We start from the raw sequence: 16,673 nt of genomic DNA on the forward strand, positions 1-16,673 counted from the left end.
ACCATATGAAATATAATAATACTTGCCATTGAAAATTAATATTTTCATGAAATAAATAATTTTCAATTTAATTATAAGAGTTTATTGAATATTTATTAAAATAAATTTCTAATAAATAATCAAATGTATCAATTTGTTGTTAGTGTGACCCATTACTATCATATGTTAATTAGCAATATCACTTTAATATGATTATTGAGCATACTAGATCTTTCATGTGCTTCCAATCCACTACTCAATTCTATTGATGAGTACTTCTACATGTTTTTTTTGGTAAATAATCCCTTTATCTTTTAAAAATAGTGAGGCTACTTTATTTGTACCAAGTTCAAAAGCATCATCAGATCTGATCATCTTCACCTTTCTGTCAAACTGAGTTTGAACCATGGCTAGGAACCCTTTAATGACTTGAAAAGCATTACTTTTGGTACTCAAAAGATGAGTCATGTGGATCTTAAATAATCATCAACCAAGGTCAAGAAATAAGATTAGCCAACAGATGTTCTTGTATTATATGGTCCCCATGTATCAGTATGAATCAACTCAAATGGAAAAGAAGTACGAATTAAACTTTGCTTGAATGGAAGTTTATGTTGTCTAGCTTTTGGACAAACATCACGTACAAACTTATCATAACAAATATTATTGTTTTTGAGTTCAAATATTTTGAGCTTATATAAAGGTATATGCCCAAGGCGTTTATGCCATAGAGAAACAATGTTATCATATAAAACAACATTAAAAAGGGAATCAAAGAAAACAGATGGATTTGATGGCTTTTAAGAAGTAACAGACATAACTATGTCTTTGGTTCCTTGAGATTTTGAATGAAAAAGGTAGAGACCAGCTCGATGTTCACCAAGGACTAGAGGCTTCTTCATAAAAGGGCCTACATCAAGAGACATAAGTTTTCAGAGAAGACAAAAAAGTTTTGAGTTGCTTAAAAACTTTCCCAATAGACAAAAGATTGTAACTAAAGAGAGGGACATATATGAAATTATTTAAGACAACACCATCCGGTGATAAAAGTATTTCCTATATCAAAATCAAAGGTTTGTTGACCGTTTGGTAAGGTTATGGAATGTGGGTGATCAAGTTTTCTTATCTGAAAAAGCGTAGATTTGTCATAGCACATGTAATTTCTAGCACTAGAATCAATAATCGAAGTGTTTGTAGATGTAGTGATATAATCACAATTGTGAGGTACTTTATACGAAAAAGAATTACAAGAAAAGTTGGCATGAGAAGAGTTTCCAGTATCTTTTGCAGCATCAGATGAGTCATTTTGATTCTTGTCCATAAAATTGCTTTTAGCAGAATTCATCATTAACATAAGTTTTTGGTACTATCCATTCAATTACTGAAATTGAGTGTTGATCAAGTCTGAAAATTGTTGATCGGATGAAGAAGGGAGAGGTGACTCATTTTCATTATGAATGGCATTGGCAACAACATTTTTGGTCTTTGTGAATTTGAAATCCTTTGGAAGTTCAACAATAATATAACATTTGTTTATTGTGTGCAGGAAGGAATTGAGGACAAAGCAGTTAATTTGTCCCACAGTTTCTTAAGTTTACTATCATAAGATGCAAGATCATTGGTTCCTTCAGACAAATCAGAAATCTCTTTTTGCAATTGATACAATTTAGCTCCTTTTGACTTCTCAAAACGATCGTCAAGATCGATACAAATTACATACGAAGAACATGAATAGATGATCAATTCTAAAATTTCAGTGGCTAGAACATTGAGAATCCACAATGTGACCATATCATTGCATCTCTTCAACAGGTCAACATTCAGATGATCATCATCACTTGGTTTTGAAACTTTTTATTTTATGGAAATGTTTTGAGACGAGCAACATCCTAGGATGATCTGATGGATGAAGGTAAAGAGGATTAGATGGACAAATAGTAGTTTATGGATTCGTTTGATTGTTTGACGTAGACATTGATGATTATGAACAAAGATTATGATTAAAATGAAGAAAAAAGAAAGAATTTAAATTGCGGAATTCGAGGATTTGTAGAACGAAGAAATAAGCTATCTTAGCTCTAATACCATCTTGATTTTAGATTCATTGAAATAAAAAAGATATGGATAGAAAATGATGAACACAAATGTTCCATTGATTAATGAAAAATGACTACAGAGTGATTATATACAAGAAGAAGATAAGCAGCTAACATACTGAAATAACAGAACTCATTCACTTCTAATAATTAACTTAACAAACTCTGCTTAGGTGACAATTATGACGTGGCATACATAAATAACAACACGAATAAGATCTTAGAATCTTATAGATATACAAATAATACAAACAAACGAGGGACAAAAAGGTAATTTATGCAAAAAAAACTTCTAAAACGGTTATATGCCCGATTTATACACAACGAATACATAATATGAACTATCAATGAATTTTATTACATTACTTGATACTCCAATTATTTAAGTTAGTTATATTTATAAGGATAATATAGTAATTTTAAATGGTCCAGTCAATCACAAGGACCAAAGCCCCCAACAAAGCGACCATATATATATATATATATATATATATATATATATATATATATATATATATATATATATTTATATATTTGAACCTCACAATAGTTGCTAAAAACATTTGAACCTAACTCTATATATATATATATATATATATATATATATATATATATATATATATATATATATATATATATATATTATTTTAACAAACGTTAGATAACATTTTATTTTTTCCGTAAAAAAACATCATATTAATGTTTTACTTTTAAACAATATATAAGTAAATTATAATTAACTTAATTACCATATGAGTTGAAAACAAGAGGACCTTCGGTTGAAGATTTTTCTCTCTTTCATATAAATACGTTATGTTATATTTTTTCTAACAAAGTTCGGTTTCAATTTGCAATCACAATTTCATACTATTTTTCATCGGTAATATAGAGGATTACTCTTCTAACTCTTCTACTTGTTCATTGGTTCTTCATTGTTCGTTAGGTACATTTTCTTTATCCCAATATCTATCAAATTAAATTTTATCGTTTCTTTGAGAGTTTTGTAATCTTACAATGTGTTGTTATATGAGTTTTCAAGGATTTTGAATCTATTTGATATCAAATCTTTGTTTATTATTCTGGTTAAGTTAGTCTGTTAGTAGTTTACATGAATCATTTGCTTATGGCAAAGAAATTGCATCGATCCTCTACAAAAACGTTCATAGATTTCATGATTTCTTTCAAATGCATGAAGCTTTTGCGTCAAATTTTGTTCATTCTATTCACTTTTGTTCTACTTATTATTCGTCAAATTTGATTCTATTTCTGTATCAATCATTTGTTTCTATTTCCATTTTCGATTAATGAGCCTATTCTATTATGTCTCAACACGATTCAGTGAAGTTTTTGTGGCAAAACTTTCTAGGATTTGTTGCTGTCATTTTACCTGAATCGTTTGCTTCTGCTAAAGCAATCACATCGTTCATAGACCTTGTTAATAGTTTACAGAGACGTTCTTGAAGATTAAGCTTATTATATCTTATTTATTTCATACATTATTCTGTAAATACATCATTCTATTTAATTTTGTTCTACTTATTATTCGTCAGATTTGATTATGTTATCTTATGTCTCAGTACAATTCAGTGGAGCTTTTGTTTCATACAACTTTCTAGGTTTTGTTGAAGCATCGATTTCATTTTAGTAATCTTCATTCATAATTGCTATAATCACCTAGGTTTTCAATCTTACATCTCTTTTTCGTTGTTTTTCTAGGTAAGAATAATATTGACGTTGAATTGGGTGGGAAAACTGGGGTCAATATCATAAGGGATGAAGAAGGCCCTTTTAATTGGTGGGCTAGACCTTGGCGTACACGTATTTCGGACGTACTTCATGGCTTTTGTACAAGGGGGAACGATTCGAGAAGACTATTCCCAAGTAGATAGTAATATTGCATAAATTAGTCATATATTTTGGGGTAATTATCTTAATATTTAGGCCCTCTTAATTGGTGGGATAGAGACCTTGGTGTACACACGTTTTGGAAGTACTTCATGGCTTTTGACCGGTTCCGAAGGTCCAAGCACCTTCGGTACTGGAGGTCCAAGCACCTTCGGTACTGGTGGTCCAAGCACCTCCGGTTCCAACAGTCCAAGTACCTCATGTCTATACAATTTTCCTAGTTTATTATTTCCATGTATTCCTGAATCATTTAATTGTTAAAATACTATTTTAATTCGTGAACCTAAGTGTCTACTTTTTTGAGAAAATGGCTTCAAGGATACCCAACAACCTCCTAATAACAATAATAGAGAAAAATAAATGGATACAATAATATACGTGGAAACTCCAAAACTAGAGAAAAACCACAGTGCCTCCGGAGAGAAATATCCACTCTGTGATAAATTATTACAACCACATAGACTAATCTCTTAAGCCTCTTCAAAAATAACTACACTCTCCTAAAGTGTTAGCTAACAATTTCTACACTCTAAAAGAAGAAAGAAAGAACCAAACATTTCTAAGTGTATTTTGGTGGGGTATTTTGAGACCAAAGTCTTAGACTCCTTTTATAAGCTTGGAGCCTACCTAAAGTTTCATCCTTATAGCAATGTGGGATGGGGAGCCTTTCTTTCATATAACCAAAAACTCAACAAATCTCCAACTTGGATAAGTGAAAGAAAACAACAACCATATAGAAAATAACATCGTCTTTAACCGACTATCAAAATTTCAAAAATTTAGAATTATCATACTCCATAATAAAAGAGTATCTCCACTTAGAATAAACCATTCTAAGAGTTTCACATCCGCACATGTTGAAAAAATTGCTGAAAATTATGATGCAACTTCCCCGTTTGGCATACTCGGAAGTTCATCATCCATCAAAATCAACTTCACCAGATATCTTGCGTTCATGCCAATCCAATATCCATGTGTAAATCGTGAAACTGGTAACAAAACTACATCCTTTTTTCATGGTAGCACGGGAATATCATAGGGATAACATGACCTCAAAGGAAGTCATTACTGTCAATAACGACCGAGACAACTATATTGGAGCCTTTTTCCGAATCCGCTCCACCTGGACAATTACTCCTTACATGTCCAGAATGTCCCCACTTCCAGCATACCAAAGTCCTCTAGAACTTCTTTTTCTTCTCGTTCCTGCATATTTTAACCAATCCTTCTAACGAAGCATGGCTGCTACTCTCCAGTCTTTTATCCTCGGACAAGTGTTTTCCAGTAACATCTACATACTTCATGGTCTCTTTCTCATACATCTTAATGGGCTTCATATGCTGATTGGAAGATAGCAAAGATAATATGAACCTTAGTGCCTTATCCTTATCTTCAACCTTCACTCCAATAGTCTCCGGTTCTAACATGATGTTATTAAGAATACTTAGAAGATTTGAAATTTTTGTATCTCAATTCATACGAAGAGTATGAAATAGTTCTTTAAGATATAACCGATTTGGTATGCTTTTGCCTTGGTACAACTACTCAAGTTTCTCCCAAAGATCATTTGTTGTTGATATCTCATGCACGTTTGCAAGAACATTATTTTCTAGTGACAAATGAATCACACTTGACGCTCTCAAATCCAAATCTTCCCATTCTTCATCATCTACTATACTGGTTTTTCTTGAATCATCGCTGGAAATAGGGGTTGGTTACCCCTTCCAAGCCTTGTGTAACCTACACTGAATCAACACATCCTTGACTTGAACTTTCCACAAACCAAAGTTGATTCTTCCATCAAATTTCTCTACATCGAACCTCATGGGACTTTATTTTGACATCGTATCTGTATCCCCAAAATAGTATAGTATACTAGAAAAATATACATAAAGCCTATAAGTATTGCATCCAATAAGAATGCCCATGAAAGAGAGATGGGTCACAACAGACACGCTTAAGTACCAAGTCTTTCTTATCAAGAACCTTCCTTAGACGTTATGTACTCTCGACTTAGTAGCGATGTTTCATTTAGATTATTAAATTGTTGCTACTTAACTAATATGGCTAGAAACATTATTTCTTTTTATGCATTGGTTAAGGATGGATTTTGTTTTTCTTTTGATAATAACAATGATGATATTTAGTTTATAAAATGGTTGTTTTATTTTCAAAGATAGTCTTGCAATGACCCATATCAAAGTGTTGTTTTATTTTCAAAGATAGTTTATAAAATGGTTGTTTTATTTTCAAAGATAAATCGTGTTTGTGGCATTGTCGCCTTAGGCATATAAAAAATAAATGCATCGCCAAACTCCGAAGGATGGGATCTTGGAATCATTTGACTTAGATTCAGATGATATATGTGAGTGTTGCTTACGTGACGATATGACAAAAACTCCATTCACAGGTAGCTGTAAAAGAGGAAATGATCTCTTGGACCTCATACAAACAGATGTGTGTGGACCATTCAGATCCGCCACAAGGCATGGTGAACAATACTTTGTGACTTTCACTGATGATTTTTGTAGATATGGCTACATCTATTTAATCAAGCATGAGTCATAAACCTTTGAAGTGTTTAAAGAATTTCAAACGAAGTAGAAAATCAATTGGTCAAAAAGATCAATATACTTCGCTCCGATATGGGTGGAGAATATTTAAGTCCTGAATTCTACGACTATCTAGAGAATTATGGAATAGTTTCGCAATTATCTCCTCCCAGAATGCCACAACTTAATGGAGTTGTTGAGAGAAGAAATTGAACGCTATTAAATATGGTTTGATCTATGATGAATCGAGCTATACTTCCAATAAGTTTATCAACTTATGCCCTAGAGACCGCAGTCTCGATATTAAACTCCATACAAACTAAGGTTACTAATACACCCTCTGAAATGTTGAGTAGGAAACCTCCCTCTCTTTCACATTTAATTTTTGGGGTTGTGATATTTGCGTGTGTTGTAAAAAATGAGATAAACTTGAACCCAGATCAGAGAAATGTCACTTCATAGGTTATGTATACAAATTTGTTGGATACTTTTTCTATAAGTCTTCTAAGAACAAAGTGTTTGTAGCTCGAAGGGGCTTCTTCCTTGAGATAGAGCTAGTGTCCAAAGAAGCTAGTTAAAGCCCAATAGATATTGAAGAAATTTAAGAGTCAAACGAAGTAGAACCTCTAGTTGACACTAGTACTCAACCTGAGGTAGAACAACCAATTAAGGAAATCGATATATCTCCAACTCTTCTACGTACATCTAGTTGAGTTTGTCACCCTCCTGAGTTTTATGGTTTACATATTATAAAGGCGCCATTAAAAGATATGTCGGTTTCCGCAACATGTTTTTCTACCTCAGGTTGAGTGCTAGTGTCATCTATAGGTTCTTCTTCGTTTCTCACTTGAATTTCTGCAAGATCTATTTGGCTCCCACTATCTTCTTTGGACACTATCTCACTCTCAAGGAAGAAGCCCCTTCGAGCAACGAATACTTTGTTCTCGGAAGGCTTGTAGAACAAGTATCCAAAAGATTTTTCAGGATAACCCACAAAGTGACATTTCTCTTATATGGGTCCGAGTTTATCGTTTGTATCGCGACACACGAACACTTCATAACCCCATACTTTTAAATAAATGTGCAAGAAAGGGAGGTTCCACTCCATATTTTAGAAGGTGTCTTAGTAAACTTCTTACTTTGAACAAGGTTAGTATATGGGCTATTGTTTCTAGGGTATAACACCATCGTCAACTTCGTATTTTGTGATTTTACATTTATGATTATACTCTGGTTTTGAGATGTAAGTAAATTTTTGGAACAAATGGTTTTATGATGTTTCTTTATAAAAATGATTTCCTTTTTCTAAATTAAAAATTGAAAATTTTGTTGTGAAAATTGGGACGTTACAGTATTTTCAAATTATATATTTCTAGTAATGATGACACAATGAATTGTCGAGATTATGTTGCCTCATGAGGGGCCTAGAGGAATATACTGGGATGGTACCTTCCCTTCGCGATGTAGATATCCTTATGCAAATGATGCATGATGGGCTGATTTTGTTCTTTCCACCGGCCTAGACTTGGTAGTGGTTCCTTTATTGGACATTGACACTAAGTATAAAAAATGGCAACGATTTGATACCGTAATTAGACCTTAATGCTAGAAGTGAATGCAATGTGGAAAAATGACTTTTGAGATATGTTTTTCTTAATGTGGAAAAGTGACTTTTGAAATATGTTTCGCTTAATGTGGAAAAATGACTTTTTGAAATATGTTTTGCTTAATGAAATGTTTTTTTTTATAGAAATATGATAAATGTTTTGGTCACAAACTCACGTATCTCACGAGACATCATTATCTTACATATATCTTTTTAATGTCATGTATCTCAGGTTACACTTAAGGAGAAAAGATAATAAATCAAAGTTAGAAGTTAAGAGATAGTAAATGGAGTGGAGCTTGTTAAGTTCCTTATTAATGGTATTGATGTAATCCGCATTTGCTTGTTATGGTTTATTTGATGATTTAAGATAACACCCAATGTTTTAATTGTAAACATTTTTGTGCGACCGAGTTTTTTTTTAAATTCGGGTTAATCCCCGAAATGATTATATAACCATATCATTTTAAACATTGAAAAATTTGGGGTGTTATAGTTGTGCATCGATCTATTATGGTGAAATCAACATGTTGAGTTCAAGGTAACATTTAGTAGAACAATTTGAAACATTTAAGAATGTAAAACTTGGTAATTCTAGGTAAATTAGAATATATCACAACTGATTCTTATGTCTTTCTTTTGAAAGGATTTATTCCAGATCTTTGAAGTCGTTCCCGTAAACAGTCAACAAAATGAAAAATCAAATATAAAATCATTATAAGTTAAAGTATAAAAATAATGTGCTAAACCAAGTATGTTATTGACTTTAGTAGCCTTTGAAAGTGTGCATGTTGGTTTCCTTGAAAGACTACATCCAAACAGGGTTTTTATTGTTGTTTGACAAGTTCTTTAGATTACATTGTTTGCTATAGATATGGTTACATAAGGGTCCCTGGTACTTGAAAGAAGGGTGAATTTCTTATTGAATACGTCTAATCTAATCCATTAATCCAAAATTTTGAGCAACTGCAGAAACAATTGCCACCATAGAGTATGCCTACAACTAACTACAATCCATGTAATAAGTCACTAATTTTAAAATTAGCACCTATACAAAAATCAGATTGGTAATAAAATATAACTTTTTTAAAGTCAAGTTTAAAAATATAAAAACTAAACTACAAACTTATATTGTATGTCCTCCTAGTGTCAGCCTTAACCTTCCTGGTCCCACAACACAAATCATTAATACATAAATAAAATTGATTAGAATAAATAAACATATATAAATTTGTAATATAAATATAGATTTAAGATTATAGATCACTTTAATTGTTCGATTGAACTACCCTATTTTATAACATAATTATAAAACCCACATAGAGGAAATGGATAAATGCAAGAAACGGCAATATTCTTTCATTCATTTGGGTATTATAGCATCCTAGCTTCGAATCTCTCTATAATAAATTGTGCTTTCAAACTTTTTAATGGTTAAGGTCTTATACATTTAAAATATTACAAAAATATTTAAAGAAAACTTGAAAGATGTAAAACAAAATTAAAAAGCATGAAACAGATATTAATAAAAAAAGGGATAATGTCATAAAAAACCTTAAGTTTGGCAGAAAATGTCGGTTTTACCCTTCGGCAGATTTTTTGTTCGTTTATACCGCAAACTTGTCATTTTTTTGTCGGTTTTGCCCTTTTTACCTGCAATAGCAGGTTTCCAGGTTACCATGAATTATTTTTTTACGAAAAAACCCTTAAGTTTACAAATATTTTGCAAAAAAAACCTTAAGATTATAAACATATAAATTATAAATATATATTCAAAATTTGATAAAAAACTAAATAGTTTTCTACTGAAACATATTTTTAGCTTTACGTACGGTAAATTTTATATTGGTTCGATATAAAGTTTTTATATTTAAATTTTAAAAAAGTTACATAGTTTTATCAAAATTTGAATATATTTATTAATTAATACTTAAATTTTTCAAAGAAACATTAAAAAAACGTCGTTAAAACAGTTAAACATATGAATAATATGACATTAGTTACATTCAATTAATTTTTTAAAAAGGAAAATAAAAATATTTTATATGTTTAAAATGTTTGTATTTTAGAAATAATAAACTATCATATTTTTTTATAAAAGTAAATATATTTATATAATAAATTAGACAAATATATTTATATTTCATATGTTTAAAATGTTTATGTTTATTTTTGATGCTTAAAATGTTTATAATATTTTTATAAAAAATATATGATAATATTATTATGTATTTTAACATATAAAAAATATGATACATTATTATTTCTGAAATACAAACCTTTTAAACATATAAAATATTTTTTTTTCCTTTTAAAAAAATTAATTGAATGTAATTGATGTCATATTATTCATATGTTTAACTATTTTAGCATACTTAATTATTAACTATCAGACGTTTTTTAGTTTTGCTTTGAAAAGTTGAAGTATTAATTAAGAAATATATTCAAATTTTAATAAAACTATGTAACTTTTTTAAAATTTAAATATAAAAGGTTTATATCAAACCAATATAAAATTTACCGTATGTAAAGCTAAAAATATATTTCAATTTTGGTTTCATAATATAAGTTCAATAAAACTTATATTAGTTTTGATATAAACTTTTGACATTTAATTTTTAAAAAAATTATTTAGTTTTATCAAAATTTGAATATATATTTATATTTTATATGTTTATAATCTTAAGGGTTTTTTTGCAAAATATTTGTAAACTTAAGGGTTTTTTCGCAAAAAATAATTCATGGTAACCTGGAAACCTGCTATTGCAGATAAAAAGGGCAAAACCGGCAAAAAAATGACAAGTTTGCGGTATAAACGAACAAAAAATCTGCCGAAGGGTAAAACCGACATTTTCTGCCAAACTTAAGGCTTTTTATGACATTATCCCATAAAAAACTGTAAAACAATTTAAAAAGTTTGACGTTTTGTCCGAATATAATATTTAATGTTGTCTTTTGACATTTTATTCATTTTCGATTATACATTGGCTAATCCAAAACGGTAAATAAATAATATATATATATATATATATATATATATATATATATAAACATCATAAATGGTCCCTGTGGTTATCCAAAATCTGAAGTTTAGTCCCTATGGTTTAAAAACCTCATAGATGGTCCCTGTGCTTTCAAAACTTTTGACGATTGGTCCCTATTGTTAACTCCGTTAAGTTTTGTCCGTTAACTGAAGGGCATTTACGTCATTTCACTACCATAGGGACCATTTATGATGTTTTGTCTTCTTTAAAAAAATAATAATATGTAAAGTCTCTCTCTCTCTCTCTCTCTCTCTTCTCTCTCTCTCTCTCTCTCTCTCTCTCTCTCTCTCTCTCTCTCTCTCTCTCTCTCTCTCTCTTCTCTCTCTCTCTCTCTCTCTCTCTCTCTCTCTCTCTCTCTCTCTCTCTCTCTCTCTCTCTCTCTCTCTCTCTCTCTCAACCCATTGAGATGAAGATCTTGGGACGAACCCTATGAAGATATGGGTTCAGATTTATCATACAAACATATCTCTTTGTAACACCCCAATAACACAAAATCAAAAACCAATAAAGCCGAGAATGCAGATTTTTGGGTTTGTTCTTCAACATACACGCACTCAAGAACACAAAATTTGAATCACATATTTGCTTTTGTGGGTTTTCGCTTCACACACACACATGATTCTGAATCTTAAAATCGATTACATCGAGTTATGATTTCTTGAATATGATCGTAATTTCTCAACAGTTGAAGGTATTTTGTTTCGTCTTTCTCGAAACCCAGCGAGATTTTCGAGAAGCTATTGTTTGAGGTTTGAACATGAATGAAGAACAAGAATTAGAACCATTATCGAAGAAGGGTTCTAGAGACTTCTCAGCCGTGAACCTTACAATCAAGATATCGACTTCAACACATAACCCTAGAAAAGAAATATCGACCGACGACATTGTTTCTGCTTCATCAATCTCATCCTCATCTTCATATAACTCTTCATCTTCTTCAGCCTTTGTTTCAGCCCTACACTCTCCTAACATATCTCCCAGAGCCATCGGAGATGATCCATATCATCATCTAGAAAACAAAATAATCGCTAATCCATCCACCATTACTACATTTACTCAAACTTCTACTCCAGAATCCCATTGTGGGTCTCACTCCGATGACATGCCCATCACTTCCTACGACTTTTCCGATTCCACAAAGCTCAAAATCGTCGACTGTGTCCCTGTAGCATGTCCCGACAATAATACTAACAATGCAACACTACCTCGTATCTCATTCTCATTTCCAGTTACACGGATTCCTTTCGCAAAAGGGTCTTCTAATGCCAAATTGAGGAGACGAACACAAACAGACGTGCAGACTTCCGTTGCTCTGGTTTGTGAGTCGGACAACAGCCACGGCGACATCTGTAGCTCCAGCGATCGTTGTAGCGACGCCAATTGTGTGTTTGTTCTGTTATGTTCTTCACCGGGGCCGACAGTTGGTATTCCTTCAAGGGTTTTCTGAAGCTCCGTCTGTTCTTGTATTTGCACTCACCTGAATGGAAATTCTGAGAGAGAGACAACGAGAGATTTCTAAATCGATTCAACTATAAGATCATTTAACTGATTTATCCCATAATAAAAATCCTACATCGAATTTGGACTCCATCTCCAGAACCCCTACAACCCCCGATTTGACTGAACCAAACCCAATTTTGGGTTCATATGCCAAATCAATATATCAACAAATTTTGCCTTATAAATTCAGTTTAGTACTGTCATATCTAATTGTTCATCAGTACAAGATCGTTGAGGAGTTATTTTGATGCTAAATCCAAAAAATACTGGTGCAAGTTGGGATATTATCAAAATGGTCCAGAATGTCGATACACACACAAAGATACCACAACCTTCTTCTTCGGTGGAAGAAATACTCCAAAAGATTCAGCAGCTAACATACTACATCAATTTTCTTAATTTTATATGTGTATACGTTAAATAAAAGAAGTTACAGAACAAGATGAAGATTTAGTCGAGAGAGAGAGAGAGAGGAAATTAAATAATATATTTCTTTTTTTTTAACTAAGAAAAACCATCATAAATGGTCCCTGTGATAGTGAAATGACGTAAATACCCTTCAGTTAACGGACAAAACTTAACGGAGTTAGCAATAAGGACCAATAGTCAAAAGTTTTGAAAGCACATGGACCATCTATGAGGTTTTTAAACCACGGGGACTAAACTTCAGATTTTGGGTAACCACAAGGACCATTTATGATGTTTTTTTATAATATAAATATGTGTGTATAAATAGCAAATAAATAATAAATTTGAGTAATTTATCATCTATTTTTTCCCAAAAAAAAAAGTTATAATAAATAGTAAATAAATAATAAATTTGTGTGTGTGTGTGTATATATATATATATATATATATATATATATATATATATATATGGGATAATGACTTAAAAGGGTAATATATTTTTTGATTTGTACACATTTGGTCACTGAGTTTTTTTTCGTCCACATTTACTCCTTAAACTTGTTAAACTGTATACATTCAGTCCTTATGACCGGTTACTCCAGGTTAGCCGGGAAAAATGACTTAATAGGGTAATATATTTCTCATTTTGTACACATTTAGTCTTTAATATTTTTGTACACATTTAGTCCTTAATATTTTTTTGTTTCAAAATAAGTTTTTTTATTTTGTTTTTGTACTCATTAGTATTTATGAATAATTTATTTAGGTTTTTCTAACGACATATTATGTGAGACGATCATTGATGAGGTGTTTGGGGTTGTTGATGTTTATCTTGACTGTTTGGTTGCGTAGGTCTTGTGGTTTGGCTTAGGTCTTGTGTTTTGAATGTCGTAACTTCTTCATACGATATCAAATTTTAACGATCTGTATACCTATGTGTCCGTTTTTTGAGTCTACTACAATTTTCGTTAAGATTACTCCCGTTAAAATGTAGTATATTTTTACTTACGATTTAATAAAAAAACATCCTTACATGCATTTATAAAAAACGTATGGATATAAAGATTGTAAATAAAAATATATTACTTTTTAACAAGAGTAATCTAAACGAAAGTTGTAGTAGACTTAAATACGAACGCATGGATATAAAGATCGTTAAAATCTGAGATTGTATGAAGAAGTTATGGTGTTCAGAACACATGACCTAAGCAACCAAGTAGTCGCGATTGCGATGGACATAAGCATAACACCTCATTAATGATTGTTCCACATAAGATGTCATGAGAGAAACCTAAAGAAATCATTCATAAGTACTGAATGAGTACAAAAACAAAAAAAAAGACTTATTTTGCAACAAAAAAAATATTAAGGACTAAATGTGTACAAAAATATTAATGACTAAATGTGTACAAAGTGATAAATATATTACCCTATTAAGTTATTTTTATCGGCTAACCTGGAGTAGCCGGTCATAAGGACTGAATGTGTACAGTTTAACAATTTGAAGGGGTAAATGTGGACAAAAAAAACTCAGTGTCAAAATATGGACAAATCAAAAAATATATTTCCCTTTTAAGTCATTATCCCTATATATATATATATATATATATATATATATATATATATATATATATATATATATATATATATATATATATATATTTGAGAAAGAAAATCTTTTTATCGAAACAAGATAATAAAGTAAGAGAATAAAAAATAATTAAATGACTATCATATGACAATAATGAAAAAATAGAGTCTAGAGATAAGTATTATATGATTAATTGGTGTGTATATAATAGGATCCAAAAAAGATAAACAAAAAAAGTGTAGGCCATGTGTGTATATGATTACAAACCAGAAAGGGTGGGTAACTGTACCTAGTGTTTGTGATTTTGCGTAATGATGCTGGCAGCGACAGAGTGCATAACTGTAGATGGTTGCGAGAGGTCAAAAGTATGTGATAAGGAAAGGGTGGAGGTGATGCTTGGCGGTGGGCTTTGTAATGGGAGAGGGAACAAAGGGTCACATCTGCGATGGGAGGGAACGGAGATTTAAGGATGTTGACTTCGACGGTGTTTGGGATTTCATTTAAAAACAACTTATTGACTTATTGACTTTTTGAAAAGTCAATAAGTCAAAAAAATTGACAATGTGAAAATAACTTTTCATCAACCCTTTAAAAATGGAGTAAATTACACGAATGGTCCCTATGGTTTAGGGTAATTTACATATTTGGTCCCTAACTTATTTTTTTAACTCGGAAGGTCCTTAATGTTTGTTTTTGTTACACGTCTGGTCCTTGTCTTACCTAAAAAGACTACTTTTCTCATGATTTTTTAATTCATTTAAATAAACACACCCCCAACCCCACCCCCCTCACCTTACCTTACCTATCCCACTGTTTTTTTCCTATTTAAATGATAGTCTTTTTAGGTACGATAGGGACCAAGCGCGTAACAAAAACAAACAGTAGGGACCAAACACATAACAAAAACAAACAGTAGGGACTTTCCGAATTAAAAAAATAAGTTAGGGACCAAGTGCGCAAATTACCCCAAACCATAGGGACCATTTGTGTAATTTACTCTTAAAAATGAGATTTCAATAAGTTAGGATTTCTAACTTTTCTAAACTTCTTATGACTTTTTGGGTTATAAAAGCTAAAATACCCCTTAAAAGATGTATAAGTTAAGACAAACACTTTTAAAAATAACTTACTGGCTTATTTACTTTCTCTACCACAAAAGTTAATACAAACACTTTTTTAAAAACTCATTTTCCTATAACCATAAGTCAATAAGTCATTTTGTCTAAAATACTTTTTAAGTTTCAAAATGAAATCCTAAACACCCTCTTTGAATTTTGGAAGTTGAATGTGAGATTCATGTCGAGTTAAGGAAGAAAGGGATTGACTATGCATTGGATAAACTTGATTTCCAAGGATTGTGTTAAAAAATTAATATTATTTTATTAGTGGTTAATTGGATTTTTAGCTAAAATACTTGGACGTCTAAAAATTGTATTATTATTATATTCAATCTATCTATATCAAGACAAATTTATTTTATAATATACAATAGATACTAACTACACTAAAATATGTTGATAACACTAAAATCACCAACAATTTTCTTACATGTGAAAGTGGTGTGCATCGATCTTCAAGTTGTGTACTCTAGTTAACCTAATCGATCAAGTTGTTTAAATTGTTTCGGAAATGAGATGTTTTTTACGGGTTAAGAGAAACTCAACTATTCAAGTCCAATGAAGTGGTTCAAACGGTTTTTTTACTGATTCTATCATATCGGTTCGACCCGATTTTGAAGAAATTGTCCAGTTCGATATGGTCTAAAATTCACATAAATCTGGTTGTTATCGAACCACTCTCATCTTCAGTTTCTGGTCCGATCGATTCAACCGACCGATCTGGTTTTTAAAACAATGTAAGAAAGTCTATTATTGAGATTGATGATAATTATTATCTTAAAAGAATACAATAATTAACTACAAATAACGATAATAATTTAACAATGCATCCAAAGTTACAAACACACCTATAAGGTTACACATAGTGGACTCA

This window comes from Lactuca virosa, chromosome 8 (genome assembly GCF_052849685.1).
Source record: "Lactuca virosa cultivar CGN04683 chromosome 8, Lactuca_virosa_CGN04683_v6, whole genome shotgun sequence".
Taxonomy (NCBI): domain Eukaryota; kingdom Viridiplantae; phylum Streptophyta; class Magnoliopsida; order Asterales; family Asteraceae; genus Lactuca; species Lactuca virosa.